Source organism: Papaver somniferum, chromosome 11, assembly GCF_003573695.1.
Source record: "Papaver somniferum cultivar HN1 chromosome 11, ASM357369v1, whole genome shotgun sequence".
NCBI classification, from domain to species: domain Eukaryota; kingdom Viridiplantae; phylum Streptophyta; class Magnoliopsida; order Ranunculales; family Papaveraceae; genus Papaver; species Papaver somniferum.
Genome location: NC_039368.1, coordinates 54,153,724 through 54,176,201, shown reverse-complemented (window position 1 = coordinate 54,176,201; position 22,478 = coordinate 54,153,724). Strand labels below are relative to the sequence as shown.

At 35.2% G+C, this 22,478-nt stretch overlaps 1 long non-coding RNA gene across 2 annotated transcripts; it reads right to left on the bottom strand.

Annotated features, from left to right (window-relative positions):
- Window positions 1–18,342: 18,342 nt before the first annotated feature.
- On the bottom strand, window positions 18,343–22,240 carry LOC113323737. 2 transcript variants are annotated; one of them, XR_003347797.1, is made up of 11 exons: window positions 21,454–22,240; window positions 21,230–21,348; window positions 21,018–21,118; window positions 20,794–20,935; window positions 20,502–20,571; window positions 20,074–20,335; window positions 19,625–19,724; window positions 19,441–19,544; window positions 19,238–19,353; window positions 19,011–19,085; window positions 18,343–18,639 (listed from the first exon to the last, which is right to left on the bottom strand). It is a non-coding gene; the product is annotated as an uncharacterized LOC113323737 (long non-coding RNA). The 2 variants fall into 2 exon arrangements; XR_003347796.1 differs by having other exon boundaries at window positions 19,461–19,544.
- Between the last annotated feature and the right edge of the window lie 238 nt (window positions 22,241–22,478).

Sequence of the window (22,478 nt, the reverse complement as noted above, 5' to 3'; positions counted from 1 at the left end):
CCCGACCAATAGGATGTAAAAATGGCTACCAGCTATCACTCTCCTATGAGGACCGACCATCTCACCTTTGGCGTGCGCGAATAGCTCCTGGAAGCTTCCCGAAGATGGTCGGTCATGCTCCTTTTAAGACATTAAGCTCCACGAATAATTTAAACAAGCTTTATATAACGATGCTTCATGAGCATCGATTATTTTGAGCTGCTTGCTTAAAAGTGTTGCTTTATATGCATCGATTACAAGAAATATTCAATAAATATCGATTTCATAAATAATTTAATTATTTGACCTAAGAAGCATTACATGTTATTTCTTGCGGCAAGTCTTATGAATTGACCTGTAACATATGACCGCCGCCTAGCTTGCGCGTGATTGGTAAAAAATAATTAGGTCTTGCAAGCAAGACCCACTCAGCAGCCTGCTGCATATTTTTCCACGAAAAATACTCGAGACATCAAACATGTCACAAACTGGAGGATGTTCATCAGGGTATTGGTCTGGCAGTTTACAGCGTATGGCGTGCAACACGCCGATTATGAGAAAGTGTCAGGAAAGGCGGACAATTAGTGGGTGTGACCGACCCGTCTTCCCTTATAGTAAGACATGGTTTTCAACATTTTTACACGATCCCTCTTCTCCATCACTCAACTACTTCTACTTCCTATGAGATCAGGGTGCGTTCAACTATGACTTATTAAATAGGTTTTCGGCCTATTTCAACCAACAATGGTTATTAACACAAGTATCCAGAAAACACCAAGAACTTATAGATTACATTCCGTAAGCAAGTTCCACATTTCTGATACAATTCATAAACAACCACACCTTCAGAGTTAACCATTCTGATCTCAACAATTTCTTCGCTCACCTCCCTAAGATCAACCCTTTTGCTTCATTTCATGACCGAAGCAAGACTGGAACGGTTATTCCTTGGTTTAGGCTAGAATAGTGCAGATTGATCTCTAGAATCTAAAGTACTCCCGTTCAGTGCATTTGTTTAGGGTTTAGACTCGTTTCTCGGCGGCACACCCAAATTTACCATTTCCAGCAGAATCAGTTTTTTCCCCAAAACAAAGTTCATGAATGTAATTCATTTAAACAAATGTAAAACATTGTTTCCTAGGATGAAATCTTCACCATATACCCATATACATAATCATAAAACCATATACACGATTATGTCGATGTCATATATACGAAGTTCAAAAGATAAGCGTTATACTGCATAGTCTAATTCCTTAATACTATGATCATATTGTTATGATCATGTCTCTCCACTAGAGTATATATACAATATATACAGCTTCGCATGTTATGTTTTTAATGTAGCACAACTTGAAACATACATTAGGAATTGAAACAAGTTCAAGTCAATATTACGAACCTCAAGTGGAAGGATGATGTCGTCGTTGTAGTCGTTACTTCTTCTCATTCTTCAGGTCTTCGGAGTAATACTTGTATGTCTCAACATTCCTAGACTTTCTAGTCTAACCTAAATGAATTTGACTCTAGTATTTAATCAAGCAAATCTAGATGAGTTTTGATACTTAAATATGACAACCAAACTTGACATACCAACGCTTGGTGAGTTCAATCGAGCTATGCCCTAACATACTGGAACCATGAAAATATTTTGTGATAACTCAAATGTGATTATAATTACTGAGAATCTTGTTGAATACTGAAGAACGAAGCATATAGACATAAAAGATCCTTTTATAAGAGATCTCTTTGATAATGGTATTGTCAAAATTGAGTTTTTTCCTTCTGAACGAAAATTGGCTGATATTTTTACCAAACCTTTAGATACCCGCACATTTCAGGACCTTCTGAAAGCTATTGGTATTGTTTTATTTCGTACTTATTCCAAACTTATATCTTTACCCCTGATTTTATTCATCTCTTTTGGGAAACTAAGATTGAGTTCCAGTAAAGAGATTGGTGTTATTCTTATCTTCCTCTCTATAGTCATTTCATTGTGTGATGGTATCTCTAAAGATTGATAGTAACCTTAGGCTGACCAAAAAATCTCTTCTTCATAAGAATTTTTTTCAATAGGAATTTTACAATTAATTCGATTTCAGAATATGAGTGCGTAATCTGTAATTGGGGTACTTCATTCTGTTAATGTCTTCTATGAAACATGTGATTTTGATAATCTTCACTTGTTTAATATATTAGTATTTTGCTAAAGTTAAAAATACTTTTTCTAAAAAAGGTCGCTCATGTTGTTCTTTCGATAATGATATCAATTGAGGTGAGTTATTTTGAACTTGTGCATAAACGCCATATTTTTGAAGGGAGGATGTGGAATTGTAGGAGAAACTTGTACCCATATATCTCCTTAATTAAAACACCGAGTTTTCTTGGTGAAATCATCTAAACTAAAAGTTGGTATGTGTTTTCTAGTCTTAACACTCTTTTGTTTAATTCATTATGATCCCTGTTTTTCGCCTTTGCCAATTTTGTTGACAAAAAGGGAGAGAATTATTAAGTAATATCTTACTACAACATATGGCTTCTCGGAGCATTATGTAAAGGGGAGTGAATTATGATCTATATGGTTTACCTATTTTGCAAAATATGTAAGCATTAACTAAGGGGGTGAACATATCACTGTAGTATTGCTTCAAAGTTGTGGTGCAATTGAACTTTGAGGAAGGTAAAAATCCTATGTTTTTAGTATAAAAATCATTGAGTAGAGTGATTTCTAATTCTACTAAAGGTCTTTCATAGTAATCTCATTAGTTGTTATCGCTATGATCTTCAACAACAAAGGTGATGAACGAACACATGCAGAACCATAGAAGAACTTGAAGTATGAAGAATTCAAGAGCTTGTTGAAGAACCAAGGAAATTAAGCAAAGTAGATTTTGAGATGGAAGATCATTTATTCCGAATCCATATGTGTTGAATAGTTTAATCACTAAAATTGACAAAGAGGGAGATTTTTAGAGCATTGCTCGGTTGAACCCACAAGTTTGATATCTCAAGCTTGTTGTCAATGTTATATGAACAAAACTATATCTTGATTTCTAGTCTACTAAGATCATGTTTGTTTTTTGCTAACTCGGAGTCTGAATCTGACTCGCCCGAGTCAGACGTCAGTTTTTGTTTTTTTTTACTCAGATATGACTCACGATCTGAGTCAGACCTAACCCCTGACTCGAACCCATTTGAGTCAGGTAATAAAATACCCCCGACTCATCGGAACAAGCCACTGACTTATATTTTTGAGTCATATGAGTCAGATCTGACTCAAAAACAAACATATTGAGTCAGATCCAGATGAGTTTGGTGATTTCAGTCATATCCAGGTGAGTCAGATCCAGATGAGTCAGGAGAAAACAAACATGCTCTAAGTCAAGTCTCATAGTAGGTACAGAACTTGGTAGCTGAGTATCAAACATCATCCTCGAAGATTGAAGATCCACGAATACATTTGGAGAACTTCATCAACAAGGAAAAAGGACAACGGTTAGAAAACCCAGTTCACGAACTATGTCCATCTTAGTTCTTGAGCTGAGTAAGGTTGGCGAACCTGTTTCACGAACCGTTGCACCCTGACTCGTGAACTATGCCTATGGTTCACGAACCGTTTCACCAACGGTCCCAGTAAAACTTTGGCAGATGCTTAAAGACTTGTTTTTCTAATATTTTTAACATTTTTGTGACTCTCTTAAACACCTCTAAGACATCATTGATCACTAAACACTTGTCTATGTAGATCATGATTAAATTCTTAAGTGTTTAAATGAACATCAAATTTCTTATAGTTCATAAGACATACTTTGCCAGATTAGTCATTATGTAACCGCACTATGTATATTCTTCTATGTGATTTCAAGACTAATTCTCACATGCTTAATTGAAAACCTAATTAAGGTCTCATTTAAACAGAAAAAGTATTTGCTTGAATCTCAAGTTATCTTAGCTCGAATTCTAAAAAACCCTTAGTCTTGAACATCTACAAATAGAGATGCTCTTTCGACTGTGAAATTAATTCCCGACACTTTGTATCCTAGTTGATATCTAGCATCGTCCTCTATTTACCTTGGCTTCCTCTGAGATACATAATTATATCTATGACTAAAAGAATTCACTTAGGAATTCGTGAATCCATGTCCGACTATCTTTTTACCTTGATAGTTCGTGTATCCAGATTTTGTTTTTTTGTTATCGAGGTTTCCATAATCTCTTTCAGGCGAGATAGATAGTAATCACAAAGTTCTATTTGTCTCAGACTTTGTGATTCCTTAAGATAGATATCTGAAAACTATTCTTAATTGACAAGAAGATTGTTCTTGAGAGGTGGTAAAGAATTCAGGCTTGTCATCTAACTGAGTGTCTCCAGATTTGTAAGGTTTGCTAGGTTTGTCTATTATAAAGAAATTTCCAAGTCTTGATATTTCATTTAAAGGGAAATCAAATAGGCTTATATGCGAGAGGCAGATTGATGTCAAAAGTCTTCACTTAGGTTGAAGCAACTCTTAGGTTGTAAAGGACGTCAGCTAAGGGAATCAATTGCATAAAGCCTTGAGAGGTTCAAGAGACGTAAGGAGATATAACTAAACCGCTTGGAGGGTGAATCTGGTCTCAATTACATTCCAGTCCGAAGTCTTATAGTCGGATAGTGTCTATATCACCTTAATATATATTGGTGTTCAAATCTGGACGAGGTCCCAATTTTTATTTACTATTACGGTTTCTTCGTTAATAAAATTATTGTGTGTATGTGTGTGATTTTTATTTTTCCGCATCTTTTGATTGTTAAAAGTACTACACAGCTTCATAGTCAAAATGAAAAAGTTGGTGGTGTACTTGGTACCCTTTCCTTTTCACCTTTCATATTGAAAAGGCGGGGGTATAACAACCACACCCAACAATTCGTTCGACAATCTGTACAGACTAACTCCAATATAATTCCGAGAGCACCAATTTAAAAGCGAGCTCAATCAAGAGATATATCAAAGAGCTTAATCTCGATTTCTCAATAAAATCTGCAATCGAACAGATAGAAATCTGTGAGCCTGATTGATATGAGAAATAACTTGGACGGTACCAAAGACCAATGCCCAAGTTGCCAATCAATTCCTATCCAACAATCAAGGTAGGATTTATAAATTGATTGAACTACGCACAACCTGTGATATTTCAATCATATAAAAAATATAATGCGGAAAAGAAATAACACAGACACCAGAAATTTTGTTAACGAGGAAAACGCGCAGAAAAACCCCGGAACCTAGTCCAGATTGAACACCACGCTGTATTAAGCCGATACAGACACTAGCCTACTACAAGTTAACTTCAGACTGGAATTTAGTTGAGTCCTAACCAAGTCTCACACCTATTAAGGTACACTTCCTTACGCCGCTAGAACCACGCCGGATTCTGCGCACTTGATTCCCTTAGCTGATCCCACCCACAACTAAGAGTTGCTACAACCCAAAGTCGAAGACTTATAAACAAACCTGTCTCACACATATATGTCTATTATGGTAGATAAATATGTCTCCCACAGAAATGCCTATGAAGTTTTGTTATGTCTTATGATAAATTAAAGTGAACATGAACCAATTGATAATCCGGTCTTATACTCCCGAAGAGCATCCTAGAAATATCAATCACCTCACAATAACTTAAATATATGGTAGTAGAAGAAGTTATTGCAGAATCACAAAGTCTGAGACGAAGAACTTTGTGACTACTTTGTATATCTTACCTATCAGAGATAAATCTCGAGCAAATCTTAGAGAAGATAGTACTCAACACGATAGAACAAGTAAGATCAAAATATGCAAATACAAAGAAAATAGTTGGATCTGGCTTCAGGAATCCCAAATGAAGTCTTCAAGTCGTTAACCTAATATGATTTTGGAAAATCAAGGTTATAGGAGAATCGACTCTATTTCGCAACTAGGACACATGACAAGTTTTGGGATTTGGTTTTCCAGTTGCTAGAGTTCTCCCTTATATAATATTTCATCAGGGTTTGCTTATAGTCAAAGCTAAGATAGCTTAGTAACAAAGCATTTAATATTCACTGTTAGATGAACTCCTGATTTAAGATTCAAGCTAAGTATGCTTTAAAATAAAGCAATCAATCTCCACCGTTAGATGGTCTTAGCTTGTTACACATAAATGAAATATACCTTCGTTTAGATATGGGTAACCGTACCTAAACGTGTATATTGAGTTGGCTCAATAACAGTTAACCGAAGTTAGCCATATGAACACTTTTGTCTTAACCATATTCATCTAACACTTCTAGATCAAATATGATGATCAATCAATCATGAAAGTAAATCAAATGAATCTAATTGTGTTTCAAATAGAGTTGTTCAATTGTTCACTATCTCATAAAAATATATATGAATAAATTGAAACAAAATCGTATTGATTCATAAGGTTTTCCCTATTTCCTACCCCAATTTTTCCTATTTCCAATGCATATTAAATCCTATCCCCATTTATCGTAAGTGCCACCCAAATAAATTTTGTAAAATCCTAAATCCTACCTTTATGTTTTGACTTACGTATATAGGTTAAACATCCACACCATTAAAAATCTTAAGAACACAGATCGTACATCTTTTTTCTCCACCCACATCTTTTTTTTCCACCACCACCTTCGCGGCTTCTCCTTCCAAGCCGACACCACATTGAATCCCTCTTTAGTCCTTTTATTGTTTATCTACTATAGATACCACAAAAAGAACAGACGTGATTAAACCCTAAAATCAAATCTAAAAAAAAGTACAAAATCTAAACCTAATATGTAATTTAAAGGGCGGTGTGATTAACATGTGGAGAAGAACTTAGTTTAATAAAGCATTGAATACAGTAAGAATTGGTTGTCGATCATTCCAAGTAAAATCAAATACTTGGAATGGAGTTTGTGGTTTGCTGGGGACCTTCATATACAACTTATTTTTTGGATGCCATGTAGAACTAGTCGATCATCCGGGAATGACTTAGTAGTCTACATGCCGACGACTACAATTTTCTCTAGTTGTTCAAATACGAACGGCCAAAAATGGGATCAACGATCATCATCACCTTGACGACTATATCATCATCATTTTGGTTGTCTTTATTGACTAGATTGGAGATATATTTCAATCAGTTTTTAACTTTTATAGGTGGTAAATAGGAAAAATCCGAATTTCAAAGTGGTTTCACTTTCAAAATTGTCAAGGGGATAGGAAATAGGAAAAGTGGGGGTGGGAAATAGGGAAAACCATTCATAATTGTACAAAGTACTTATACAAGAATCAATTCATGAACATTAATCCATGGTTTGCAAAGATTGCATTCCTTAATTCATAAATGTTTAGTTCATGAGTATGAGAATCATACTTAACCGATTTTAGAACTTAAATCACTGTGTTCGCAAACCAAGTATGCAAACAACAGCTCCGGACCTTGGTCTTGTCCAGTCGTTCGCAAACCAGGTAAACATCTGTCCCCGACCTAACTCGGGTAGAACCATTCGCATACTAGGTACGAAAACAAGGTTCCCGAACTTTTACAGGTAAAACCGTTCGCATACTAGGTATGAAAACAAGGTTCCCGAACATGAATCATTACAATACAGTTCGCATACTAGGTATGCATACCGTGGTGTATCCATACATGGTTAATTTTCCTAAACTCCCATTTCAATCATTAAAACATCCTTAGAAGACGACAATAGCTCTCTCACACAAAATATTAGCTTCAAGTAATTTTCAAGTGATCTAATGATCAACACGAAACTTTCCAAGTCGATATCAAATGATTGTCTCACACAAATCATATAAAATGTTTCAAGGCAATTTTCACATGATCATCTTTTGACTTAATATTTAGTTTCCAACAAATATATTGTTTCCAACTAAACTCGTCAAGAATAATGATGAACATAGTTAAAGCAAAAATCTTACAACACATATTTCGAGAAATAGATAAGCAAGATAAACTCAGCTCGAAATATCAAATGTGTATAATGTAAAAGAGTAAAAGACTATATAACTATATGACTTAGTCTCACTAGAGGATAGAATAGAATAAACTTTTGAGTGATAGATAAGATTTAGTATACACATACCTTTTTTCTGATGAAGTTCCTCCAAGCTCTCCTCAGTAAATCTTCGTCTTCAATCGATGAGTATCGGGAAGTCTACAGCTCAACTACACATTCTATCATAATCTGAGATATAACTATAAGTAGACTAGAAATCAAGACTATAGTTTTGATCAACTAAACTTGACAAACAAGCTTGAGATAGCAACGCTTGCGAGTTCGACCGAGCAGTGCTCTAAAATTTTTCCCCTTTGTCAATTTTAGTGAAAAACTATCAATACATATGGATTACAAAATAAATAAACTTTGTAGCTTCCCACCCATCATGCTTGATTTCCTTAGCTCTTCATCATTCCTTGAATTCTTCGCTACTCCAAGTCCTCCAGCGATTTTGAACGTGTTCAACTTAGCATCATTTTTGTTGAAGTTCCGTAGCCATAACAATAAGAAAACATATATTCTCAATCATTGTTATACAGTGTCATAGTATGATTATACAACATCAAAGTCCAATTGCATCACAACTTTGACAATAATACCACGGTGATATGTATCACTCCCCCTTAGTCAATACTTCATCTCCAAATGAAAACCACACCCCCTTACATAATGATCTGTAAACCATATGTACGTAGTGTGAACTACCAAATATTCTCCCCCTTTTTGTCAATATAAATTGGCAAAGGTACGAAAACTACGGGATCATAATGCAATTTTCAAAGAGACAATTCATGACTAAAAGAGAACATATCAACTTGTTTTGATGATTTCACATAGTCGAAACTTAGTGTATTCATCAAGGATTTTATTAAGATACAAGATAACTCCTACAATATTCCACAGCCGCACTCCCCACAAAGATATAGCAATTAAGCACAAGTTCAATTAAGAACTCTCCCCCATAATATGTCATTCCCAAAAGAACAACAAAAGCGACCTTATTTTTACAAGAAAATAAGGATTTCTTTGGACATTAACAAACCACATGGATTTGTATCCGGTAAACTCGAATAAATTAACCACAAGAAGACCTTATTTATTAATTTAATCGGAAATGGTCAACATAAGCAAACTTACGGAGCCATACAGTACTTTCACATAAAAGTGGATCAGGGACAGATCAATACTGCAGAATTTTCAAAAGTTCATTTTATATTTTATCAATATTTTCATAATGACACAATAGACTTAACTTTTCAGCATATATGAGATAATCACAGTTCACAGACGTAAACACAACATATCACATAAAGTATTTTTGCAATATATAAAACCGATAAAGATTAATACTGGAAAATCATCTTCCAAATCGCTTAGAATTTAAATAAATAAATCTAAAAACATTGCAAGATGAAAATCATTGAAATAGCTATGTGTAATCACAATACTTACTATTCCAAACCCTAGTTATCCTTCTTAAAACATAAGAATAAATTCTCATAAGAAGTTTCGTAGACATTAATTTAACAAGAAATAAACGACATTTCACTTACTTTGAAGACTCTTATCACATTCCCTGTATTCATCAATCTCATATTCGATTAGATCAATCCTGGATTCGAGATTATCCATCTTGTCCTCAAGTATTTTGGTTGAAGATTCAAGTTCACTCTTCAAGGCACGTACTTGTTCCAGAACAAGATTCATAGTTAGTGAGAGCTTATCAAAATGAGAGACATATATAAAGATTCACATCAGATAAGGAATCACGTTTTTCTTGACATATCTCACTATCAGAGGAATCAAAATGAACTTTCTTAGACGGAAAGAGAACAATCCAGACATCATCTTCTTTACTGGAATGACTTGATGTGGACATGATAAAAAGGTAAATGAAATGCTTTTAATTAAGGACCGAAATCTTCAAACTTAAAAAGAAAAAGATATGAAATATGTTCCCAAAAAGACATTTGACCGAAACCCCTAACAGAATTTTGGATATCCCAAAAGAACTTTATTAGGAAAACCGTACACAAATCCAGAATGTGCGTAAGCCAATTTCACGAACAGAAATGCAAGAACCGGTTCTTAGCTCAATAAATGAATTTAGAGCACAAGAAGGAGATACAAAGACAAGTTAATCATGAGAGTAAATTATGATGCATCAGAAAACTTTTTTCACACCCCTCATGGAGATTATGGTCCTTGTTCAGGGAAAAAAACAAGAACAATCTCAGAAATTATTATAAATTGTAATTTCTCCCATCCAGTAAAGGATCGGGTGGTTTTTCAAGAGAATATGATAGTTTCCTTATTCCTTGACTCAGATTTCTCTTTACGAAGGGAAGTACGGAAGGAGATGTCTTCTTTTCCCACAATGTTCTGAATGTTCTGTTTATCGATTTTTGCAAACTATGAATGGTTCTGAATATCTATTTTGAAAGTGATGTTAATTTCTTATGAGATTTTTTCTTTTTCCTGATATATCAAATTAATAGAAGAAGATTTTTCAGGAACCTTTGTGCAATCCATGTTTGAGTGATCCTGGTTTGTACACAAGGAAGACTTGGGATTTATTGTGCGCTTTTTGATCACGTCTTTCTCTTTCCAAGAAGAACTTGAACGTGACATGTTTTTAGGAGTAGTATGCTGATTGGGTTTAAAGAAGTTTTTCGAAGTGAATCGATCCTTATCCTTGTGATTATAATTACGAGATATCGCGTTTTCTTGTCTTAATTTTTTCAGTTGACATTCCATATTTTCAATCATTTTAATCCAGGCTTCCTTCTCCAGTTGAAATCAACTGTTCATTGAGTACAAATCTTTGGTCAAGAGATCAATTTTCTCTTATGGAGAAGTTAGATTGTTTATCATGGAATGATTAGAGTTGTCGAAGAGACAGGTGTGATAATCACCAAAGTAAGTGAGAGAACTTTCACAGGCTTCTTCCTCGGGACAGTAGTCAAGAGTTGCCATCCATGTTTTTGTTTTCTCACTAACATCCTTATTAGGGCAACCAGAGATATGATGACCATATTTGTAGCACCTAGAACAAGTTCCATTATCATAGTCTTTGTGAACTTTCATATCCATTTCATTGATTGATGAAGAAAAAGACTTTTTACGAGACTCTTCTCTTTCTCTATCTAAGAGTTTTCTTTAAATGTTGCACAAACAGTTAAAGAGTTCTTTAACTGTTGTACAAACAGTGAAAGAGTCGAATTAAGGAAATTCTCATCCTTCATATCAATCATTCAGGACCAAGAGAATTTACATCATGTGCGACAACAGAATTGCAAGACACGTGAAGTTGTTTTCTTTTACTTAGTTCCAAATCAAAAATCTTTAGCTTTCCAACAAGAGTATTTCTGAAAAGTATTTCAAGGTTATTTCCTTCAACAATGTCATGTTTCTTAGAATCTTATCTAGCTGGCAGCGATTTGAGAATTTTCATCACGATGTCCTTTTCAGGAATAGTCTCATTCAATGCAAAAGATGCATTAACAATTTCAGACACATTGTGATTAAACTCATCAAATGAATCTTCATCACCCATACGAAGGTTTTCCCAATAAGAATTTAGGTTTTGAAGCCTATCTTCTTTCTCAGAGGTATTCCCTTCAAATATGGTTTCTAAGATATCCCAAGCATCTTTAGACCGAGCGCACGTGGTCAGATGGTGTTGAAGACCTGAGGTAATGGCATGGATGATAGCATTTAATCCGTCAGAATTTTTCTTTGAAGAGAGAATCTCAACAGGATCATGCTCACCAATATCCTTTGCAACAGTTACACCGTCTACTGTAACTAATGGAGGATTATAGATATTAACAACACGAACCCATGATTGTAAATCACGTGCTTGAAGAAAGGCACGCATAAAAATTTTCCACCATAAGTAATTCGAGCCATCGAAGACTGGCGGTATGTTTATACAGGTAGCACTTTTGTCCATAGAGTCATATTGCTACAAACACAGACTTATGAGGTCTTAGTGTGTTTGCCTGCTCTGATACCAATTGAAAAACCGGGGGTATAACAACCACAACCAATAATTCGTTCGGAAATCTGTATGGACTAAATCCAATATAATTCCAAGAGCACCAACTTAAAAGTGAGCTCAATCAAGAGATATATCAAAGAACTTAATCTTAATTTCTCAATACAATCCTGATTGATATGAGAAATAACTTGGACGGTACCAAAGACCGATGCTCAAATGACAATCAATTCCTATCCAACAATCAAGGTAGGATTTATCAATTGATTGAACTACGCACAACCTATGATATTTAAATAATATAAAAAATATAATGCAGAAAAGAAATAACATAGATACCAGAAATTTTGTTAACGAGGAAACCGCAAATGCAGAAAAACCCCGGGACCTAGTCCAGATTGAACACCACACTGTATTAAGACGCAACAGACACTAGCCTACTACAAGTTAACTTCGGACTGGAATGTAGTTGATCCCTAACCAAGTATCACACCGATTAAGGTACAGTCGCGTTGCTTACGCCTCTAGAACCACGTCAGATTCTGCGCACTTGATTCATTTAGCTGATCTCACCCACAACTAAGAGTTGCTACGACCCAAAGTCGAAGACTTATAAACAAATCTGTCTCACACAGGTATGTCTATTCTGATAGATAAATTTGTCTCTCACAAAAGTACCTGTAAAGTTTTGTTCCGTCTTATGATAAGTCAAGGTGAACAGGAACCAATTGATAATCAGGTCTTATGCTCCCTAAGAGTAGCCTAGAAATATGAATCACCTCACTATAACTTAACTATATGGTAGTATAAGAAGTTATTGAGGAATCACAAAGTATGATACGAAGAACTTTTTGACTACTTTTATATCTTACCTATAGGAGATAAATCTCGATCAAATCTTAGAGAAGATGGTACTCAACACGATAGAACAAGTAAGATCAGAATACACAACTACAGAGAAAATAGTTGGATCCGGCTTCACGAATCCCAAATGAAGTCTTCAAGTCGTTAACCTAATAGGGTTTCGGAAAAACCTAAGTTAAAGGAGAATCGACTCTAGTTTGAAACTAGGACACCGGAAAGTGCCGAGATTTGGTTTTTCAGTTGCTAGAGTTCTCCCTTATATAGTCTTTCAAATCATGGTTTGCTTATAGTCAAAGCTAAGATATCTTAGTAACAAAGCATTCAATATTCACCGTTGGATGAACTCCCGATTTAAGATTCAAGCTAAGTCTGCTTTAAAATAAAGCAATCAATCTCCACCATTAGACCGTATTAGCTTGTTACACACAAATGAAATATGCCTTCATTAGATATGGGTAACCATACCTAAACGTGTATATTGAGTTGTCTCAATAACAGTTAAATGAAGTTAGCCATATGAGCACTTTTGTCTTAACCATTTCATATAAAACTTCTAGATCAAACATAGTGATCAATCAATCATGAAAGATAATCAAATGAATTTAATTGTTTTTCGAATAGAGTTGTTCAATTGTTCACTATCTCATAGAAAAGTATATGAATAAATTGAAACAAGATCGGATTGATTCGTAATTGTACAAAGTACTTATACAAGAATCAATTCATGAACATTAAGTTACGGTTTGCAAAGATTGCATTCCTTAATTCATAAATGTTTAGTTCATGAGTATGAGAATCATACTTAACCGATGTAAACAACAGCTCCGGACCTTGGTCTTGTCTAGCCGTTCGCAACCCAGGTATGCAAACAGCTGTCGCAGACCTAACTCGGGTAGAACCGTTCGCATACTAGGTACGCAAACAAGGTTCCCAGACCTTTACAGTTAAAATCGTTCGCATACTAGGTACACAAACAAGGTTCCCGGACCTGAATCATGACAATACAGTTCCAGACATGGTCAATTGTACTAAACTCACATTTCAATCATTGAAACATCCTTATAAGACGACAATAGCTGTCTCACACCAACTATTAGCTTCAAGTAATTTTTAAGTGATCGAATGATCAATACGAAACTTTCCAAGTCGACATCAAATGATTGTCTCACACAAATCATATAAGATGTTTCAAGGAAATTTTCACATCATCATCTTTTGACTTAATATTTAGTTTCCAAAAAATAAATTGTTTCCAATTAAACTCGTCAATAATAATGATGAACATAGTTAAAGCAAAAAGCTTCCAACACATATTTCTAGAAATAGATAAGCGAGATAAACTCAGCTCGGAATATCAAATGTGTATAATGTAAAAGTCTATATAGCTATGTGACTTAGTCTCACTAGAAGATAGAATAGAATAGACTTCTGAGTGATAAATAAGTTTTAGTCTCCATATACCTTTTGTTGATGAAGTTCCTCCATGCTCTCCTCAGTACATCTTCGTCTTCAATCAGTGAACGCCGTGAAGTCTAAAGCTCAACGATACATTCTATCCTAATCCGAGACATAGCTATAAGTAGGCTAGAAATCAAGACTATGGTTTTGATCAACTAAATTTGACAAACAAGCTTGAGATAGCAACGCTTGCGAGTTCGACCGATCAGTGTTCTAACACATATCATGGATAGTACTTTTGGTGAGATAACTGGATTCCAACATTTGATATTGCTAAACCTAATCCTCTTGTTCCTCCATTCCCTGACTTGAAAATGTCATATTTCATTGATCCAGATGCTAGATACTAGAATATTACTAGATTGAATACCCATTTTGACGATGCTTCTGTAGAGAAGATTGTTATTATTCCCTTAAGCCAACAATGCACTCCTGATAAGGGGGATTGGATATTTAAAGAATGGTAGACTTAGTTCTAAATCTTCATACTTGGGTCTTAGTGGTCTTCGACTTTCCCCAAGCAACACTCTTTGGAAACTTAGAGTCCCACATCGTATCCAGATTTTTATCTGGAAAGATTCCAGAGTTGCCCTACTTACTAAAACTGTTTAGCAAAACCAGAATGCCTATTGACACTATTATTTTCCCTAGATGTCTGTCTTGCAATGAATATGCTACGCATGCTTTGGTCTTATGTCGGTTTTCTGCTTTGGTTTGGCTTGCTTCTTCTGTTTGTTTGCCTGTCCATAATGTTCATAACTATACTTTGCTTGATTGGTTCGATCGTTGGCTTGTTAATGTGGTTACTTCTCTTTCTGATGACTAAAAATAAATAAATGATGTTGTTATTTGGTCTATCTGGAATAGTAGAAATAACTTGATTTTCAACAAATAAAAAAGAAAAAGGAAAACCCTTTCAGTTGTTATTGCTAGAGCTAGAGCCATAATAGTCCTTAGGATTTCCCCTATATTCCCTTTCCCTTTCATTAGTTTCATTGGTGCTGCTACATGGAGCCTCCTCCACCTGGTTGGATAAAAGAAAATATTGTTGGTTCTTTCGATCACGTCTCTTTGGATAATGGTGCAGGCTGCATAATGCGAGATTTTGCTGGAAAACCATCTTTTTGTGCTACTATTACTTTTGAAGTATTTTCTTCAGAGGAAGCAGAAACCAGGACCATTTGGGAAGTTTTGAAGAAAGAAGTGGAACAACAAATTACTCACTTCATTGATGAAAGTGATGCTAAAGCTCCAATTGACAAATGCTCCCCGGGGAATTTTGAAAGCAATCAACAAATAAATGCACTTTTTAAAGACATCCCCCTTTTCAATTTTAGTCATGTAGCTTGCATTTTTTTCTCTTCAACCAAGAACTTGTAACAACGTTGCTCACAATTTGGCTATTTGGGGAAAAAATAACTCTGATACTTTTTTTGGTCTAGACCTCCAATTTGGTTCATGTTAACTATTGACACATATCTCTAGCTTTCTTTAGGCAGTTGCTTGTAAAAAAAGAAAAGACCGATTCTTCATCCAATTATTATATGGGTATATTAATTATATACCCTAGTTTTAACACCCTACAAATATATCCTTATACAACAATAAATATATCCCTACTTTTTAATAACCTTATCCATTTAAAATTAGATTACCTTAATATCCCCACCCTATAATATTTTTCTTTATTTCAAAATGGAAAAAATTTCTTCCTCTACCACTTCACCACCACCACCAACATTCAACTACCATTCCACCACTATTGTTCAACGACCACCACCACCACCACTTCGTCACCACCACCATGACACCACCACCAGTCCTCCGCCAACACTGGTTCGGATATTTTTGTATCAACAACAGTAGTTGATCTAAATAAAAATAGGATCAACAGTAGAAGTGATCCAATTTAGCGGATCAACACCTGTTGTTGATAAAAAAAAAGGATCAATAGTAGAAGTTTATCCAATTTAGGGGATCAACAACAGTAGTTGATCCCCTAAAATGGATGAACAATGAAAGTTGATCCAGAGTGAACTTGGCGTGAGTTGAACACGCATCATCTGACATGCAGTCAGTCATGCTACCATTGCACCACAAATTCAACATTTAAATAACTTTACATGATTTAAACTACAAACATGGTTTAAACTACAAGCATGATTATACTAATCCAAGGAAATGTTGTCAAAATAGGAGTTGATTGGATCAACAACAATAGTTGATCCTATAAAAAATTGGGTCAACAACAGGAGTTGATCCAATAAATGGGATCAACAATAGTAGTTAATCCAATAAAAATTGGGTCAAAAACAAGAGTTGATCCCATAAAAACCGAAATCCAGAGATATACATGAACGATATGACCATAAAACGATAATGTGATTGAATTAGGGAAGAAGAACATAAAATACTCCAACTATAATTGATCAAAACAAATACAAAAAAACTATTTTGATGTTTCGCAACTCAAGATATCAAACAAACACCACCAAATGTAACAACACCATTGTTACCATCCCATAAAACCACTAGTTGAATCAATATTTGGAGGTTAAGAACATTCACCAAAATTTTCAACCAAAAACCTAAAAAAAAAATTGAGCCTCACCAGTTTCAGAAGCAATAATACTAAAAATTAATAACAAAACCTAAAAGAAAGTTGAAACATACCATTTTCTGAACCAACAATCTCGATCTCTCAGAAATCTGAATCTGCAACTTGAAATCGATCTCTGAATCTGGTTTAGAAATTCGTTGAAATCGAAAACAAAAAAAAACAAATCTGAGCCCACAACTTGAAATCTGAATCTACAATTCCAAATCCAAAACCAATAAAACAAAATCAATTTCTGATTCTGGTTTAGAAATCATTGAAATCGAACACAAATCGTGATATCTCTGTTGATACTAGTGGCGGACGTGATGGAGATCGTGATTCTGGTTGTGGTGGCGGCGAGAATGTGCTAGTGGTGGGTCGATGAAGATGATGGTGGGAGCGATGCGACTTCTTTTTAATTTTTATTTCTGTATCAGAAACGAAGAAGAATGAAAGAAAGAGAGAAAGGTTAAATAAGGTAGTATGATAATTATTATTTTTTGGAAAAATTCACAATTATAATATCAGGGATATTTATAAAGTTTTTTAGGGATATATGTGAGGGTCATCAGAATGAGGGACATATATTTAATTTCCACCAATAATTATATTATCTTCGAATACATATGTTACTCTTGACAGATGCACAAGATAACAAAATCCTTTTATCAAATCCGAGAGTCTTATTGGTGGTTCCTAATATCCGGAGTTGAATTGAATTTTGAAACGTTGTGTGGTAATAACTTATGTGGATGAAAAAGTTGGTGGCAGACCTCCTCTGGTGAGAGCTATGTCTGACTTTAATGATTGTTTAGATACTTGTAATCTAATTCAAGCACCTAAAAGTGGTTTGGAATTTTCTTGGGGTAATGCCAGAGCAGGTAAGAAAAGAATATTGTGTAATTCAGATAGAGTTGTCTTCAATGCTCAATGGTCACTACACCAAAATTTGGGATTAGAAACAGAACCAAGTCGTTACTAAAACGGGTTGTAACGGCTGGTGCCTGTTTCAAAAAGGTGTATTACAATTCTTTTGTAACGGCAGTGGGGCCGTTACGAATTTTGGGTTCTAACGGAATCTGTAACAGGCTTTAGCCGTTACTACGTGGCATGTCGTAACAGGCAACAGCCGTTACGAAATTTTGTAACCTGACAGTCGTAACATCTGCAAGCCGTTACGAATATTTTGGTAACAGCAATTTTTTTTACTGCCAATCAATATTGACCTGGTCAAAATAGTCAATCCTGACCAATTCTGACCAGGTCAATATTGACCGGCGGTTCATTTTCTGTAGGAAATACGCCTGTCATTCCAAATATCCTACACATCTTTCGTTCTATCCATAACCCACATTCAATACTTTTTTCAATCAATCAATCATATCAACATTCAATCAATTCAAAGAAGAATACAAATTCAAAAAGAATAGAAATTCTATTAAGTACCAAAAAGATATGTTACTGTAAAGTATCAAATTCTGAGGAAATTCATAGAAACCTACTAAGTTCCTAAGTTCAGTTCATTCTCTAAATCACTATAAGCAGAAACTTACTCAAAACTTGCAGCTACAAAGGGAGCTAATGGCTGCCATTAATGGTAGAACCTCTTGCTTGAATATGATTTCAGGGGTATAAGCCCTCTTGTCCTTCCAACAGCTCAAGTTGCCGGAGAAACACCGACGGGAACCCCTCGAAAGATCTGCCACCGCATAGCTGAGGAGATATGAAAACAACAGTAAGACATCTTAGAAGGATACTATGTGCCATAATATTCATGTATGATTTCTAATCCATGAGTATTTATAACAGCTATGTTGCTGCAACCGTGAAAATAACCAGAAAACTAAACAATCATGCAAAGCACAACCATTGAGAATATACAACAAAACTATGTGAAGGAAACTTGGCAGATATCAATTAGTGGCCAACAACGTAAGGATAAAGGATCGAATAAGAGTACATTACATTTATCTAATAGCATTTTAAGTTTTAAATAGTGGAAACCCAAAATGCCAAGTAACAGTCAATGAAAAGAGAGAAAAAAATGAGGAGTTTGGTAGTAGACTTAGCATAAGAACACTTACTATCAGAATCCCAACTGGAGCCAACCATTTGATCCCTTAAGCTTTCATCATTTGGTTAATCTTTGATCACTCCAGCTGCATCAAGCAAAATAAATAAGCATAGAAATGAAAAACGCAAGTATCAGCTATGAAGAACAAATATTGTAAGTTACATCCGGTAATTGTTTCATAATGCTCAGAGGTCAAGTAAACGGAAACATAACACACATATAAAAAAGAAGAGCTACCTATAACTTTTGACGTATCAACTGTGAATTGTCTGAATTGTAGGTGGTAGAGTTGCAGGTGCTGAAGCCGCAACTACGAGTGCAAAATCTTCTTCGTCAAAGCTTTTTCATCATAACTGCGCGGTAAGAAAAACAAAAAGAAAATCAGACCATTACAAGAATTACTAAGCAATAGAACCCAAGTCATGATTAGAAATGATTACCATGATTGCCAATGTCTTACCATGATTACCATGGTTGCAGGTTGTAAAAGTTGTTCCTCCAACTCAGCTCCTTCCAACTCCTCGAGTTCAGATTCCAATTCATCCTACAACCAACAAAGATAACTATCACACTCCGGTCAAGGTTAATTTTAATCTTAACAAAAATAAAATACAAAAGGTTAACTCATCAAAGTCAGCAGCTGCTCCAATAGGGTTTCACAACGCTCCCTGAACCTGCTTCATGTTCTCAATCTGCTCATTAATCTCATCCATAATCTGTGTTTCTGTAATACATTTCAAACAGACTAGTTACCTAGAAGTGATATTCCTCTCAAATAGACTAGTTACCTAGAACTGATATTCCTGCTCAACAATTATAATTCAATCTTTAGGGTGAGGCGAAAGAAAAAAAAATGCTTGGCTATGATGCAGCCATATTATGTGAACCACCTTCTGTAACATCATACAAATAAGTAGGATTTAACATAAATCATAGACAATGAGTCATATTCCAAAGATACGTAGTACCTTAACAGAAACTGGAGTCACCCAATAGGAGCATTTTCTAGAATTCACGATAAAGATAACAAAACTGCTCATCTTAAAAAGTGATAACAGTGGAGATGTACTAACCAATGGAGTTACAATTCATATTGCTGGCCTTCTTACGTGAGTTTTTTACTCTGCGACTTTGTTTTTTAATTATCTCAAGTTCCTCTTTTATTTTACTGTTTCCACCGGAGGAAAGTTCCATGTTCATGGCAATATCTAGATCCTGGATTGCATCCTTGTAGTTTCCCATAGAAGCATTTTCCATCCCTCTCCTATACCATGCCTTAAGCGATGACAAACAGTTTTGAGAAACGCAAACTCAACCTCTCACAGTTAGGTTAGACTACGGAAAAAACAAAACGCAATTCAGAGCTGGAAGATGCATTTAACTATGAGGTTTTTACCATAATGCAAACCATATAAGCTTATCTTTTCCAAGAGGCGATTCAACAAATAAAGTTTAAGCAATTCATGCAGCATTATCTTACATTCAGAAATAACAACCTTACCTTTGTGTAGGAAGGAAGACGTACAACAGCTCGATTGCAATCTCGTACACTCAACTGTAAGGCCCATTTTCTAGATAAAAGAACATGAAGGTAGTGAGATAACTACAAATAACTGGAAAGACCATAAACAGTTGACTGACATAAAAAAAAAAGCATGAGCCTGACCCAGCACTTTCCAACATACATTACTTTGATCTTTGAGAATATTTATTCTAAGTAAAGAAACATAGTGCTTAACTCAAAACGGACAAATATAAAAAAAATGAATGTTGAACAAGCTTAAGCCAGGCACCTTGAATATTCGCCTCGAGCTCCTTTTCCATTGCTTGCTCTTCGTGGATTTGATTTAAGACTGGTAAAAGAGCTTGTAACAAATATTTACAATATTTAAGTCTCTCTTCTGCCTCCATCTTCATTTTCTGGCTCTACAAATGCTGCATAAGGATGGAACTCATAAATTGAATAAGGTCAAGTGGTTACTTTAATAAAGCTAACAGCAAGTACAAAAATATCAACCTTAGACATGTTGCAAAAACGCAAGCATGGTTTTGCAATTACAGCTTCCATGACAAAATGGGAAAGACTCTGCAATCGCTTCAGTTGTATGCCCAGGATACCTGTGCACCATGAAAAAACAACACAAAAGCATGAATTAGTTCATATTAGATCACCAACATATGTATTTAATGAACAATGCGAAACGAAACAACTTCTCTATTGAGTGTTACCAACGACGAATGCACGTCAAACAGTAGTGTTTAACTTAACAGTTTTTGCAACAAACAACCACCCCTTTGTATGTCAAACCAACACATTGGTGACATCTTAAAAACTCCTCTTCTTTCCCCTACTTATTGACAACAAATAATTAATCTCATAAACAGAAAATCACAGCAAAACAAGGCTGTAAATTGTAATTGTAAATCAAAATATAAATGGAAAAAGAGCTCACTTTGTTCTTCTTTGATGTCTCCACAGACATCTTTATTCGCCCATCCTTAGAAACCCTTTCTGCAAAACAAGAAAAAGAATGTGGAGGTGGTCTTCTTCTGCTTCTTCTTCTACTTGTACTTCCACTAGCACAATTTTTCTCTTTTCTCTCCTCCCTCCACCCTGTATCTGAATCTTCTGAATCTGTTTTTTTTCTGAAGCCATTAATCTCATAAATTCCCCCCTTTCCCCTCATCTTCTTCGTCTTAATTACACTGTCGAAATTCTCATTCTCCTCTTCCTGCAAAAAAATTTCACGTTTCAAACAGAGTTCCCAACTCTCAAAACCCTAAAATCAATTTTACAAAATCTTAAATTCAATATTTCGATTAAACAAAAATTAAACAATATAGATGTGAATATGCAATGAAAAATGGAATTGGGTTTAAAGAACTTATCATTTTGAATCACCGTGATCTTTAATTAAGCTCCCTTGATGGAGAAAGAAATTCAACCTCTCTGAAATTTGTGTTCTTCCTTCAATAATAACTGATTATCTCCAAAAAGCCATTCGATCTATCACTATTTCACTCGAAATCATTAACTTCAAAACTTTGAAAACCCATTAAAAAACCTAGATCTAGAACTCAAAGTTTATTGAACCTTGTTCCATGAAGTAAGGTATGAAATCTAATCGATGGTTTATTGATTTTGAAAGAGATTTGGTTGTTTTTGACGTTGCTGTTGATAGTGGTGGTAATACAAAGGAGATTGTTAATGGTTCTCCAGGGAACAGAAGAAGAAGAATGAAGAAAGAGAGATAATGGAATTTTGGTCGAGTGAAAATTCGATCTGCTTTTATTAGGGTATACCCATATCACGCATGTGAATCGCACACGCATGGGAGTAAATATCCTCTAGTGTTTTTCAGTTTGGGTGGAAACACAATGAGACGCGTGTGAATGGCACACGTACAGATTCCAGGTGTTACGACCCAGGTGTGACGAAGCGTGTGGCTGGCACGCCTATAAAAAATTTCGTAACGGG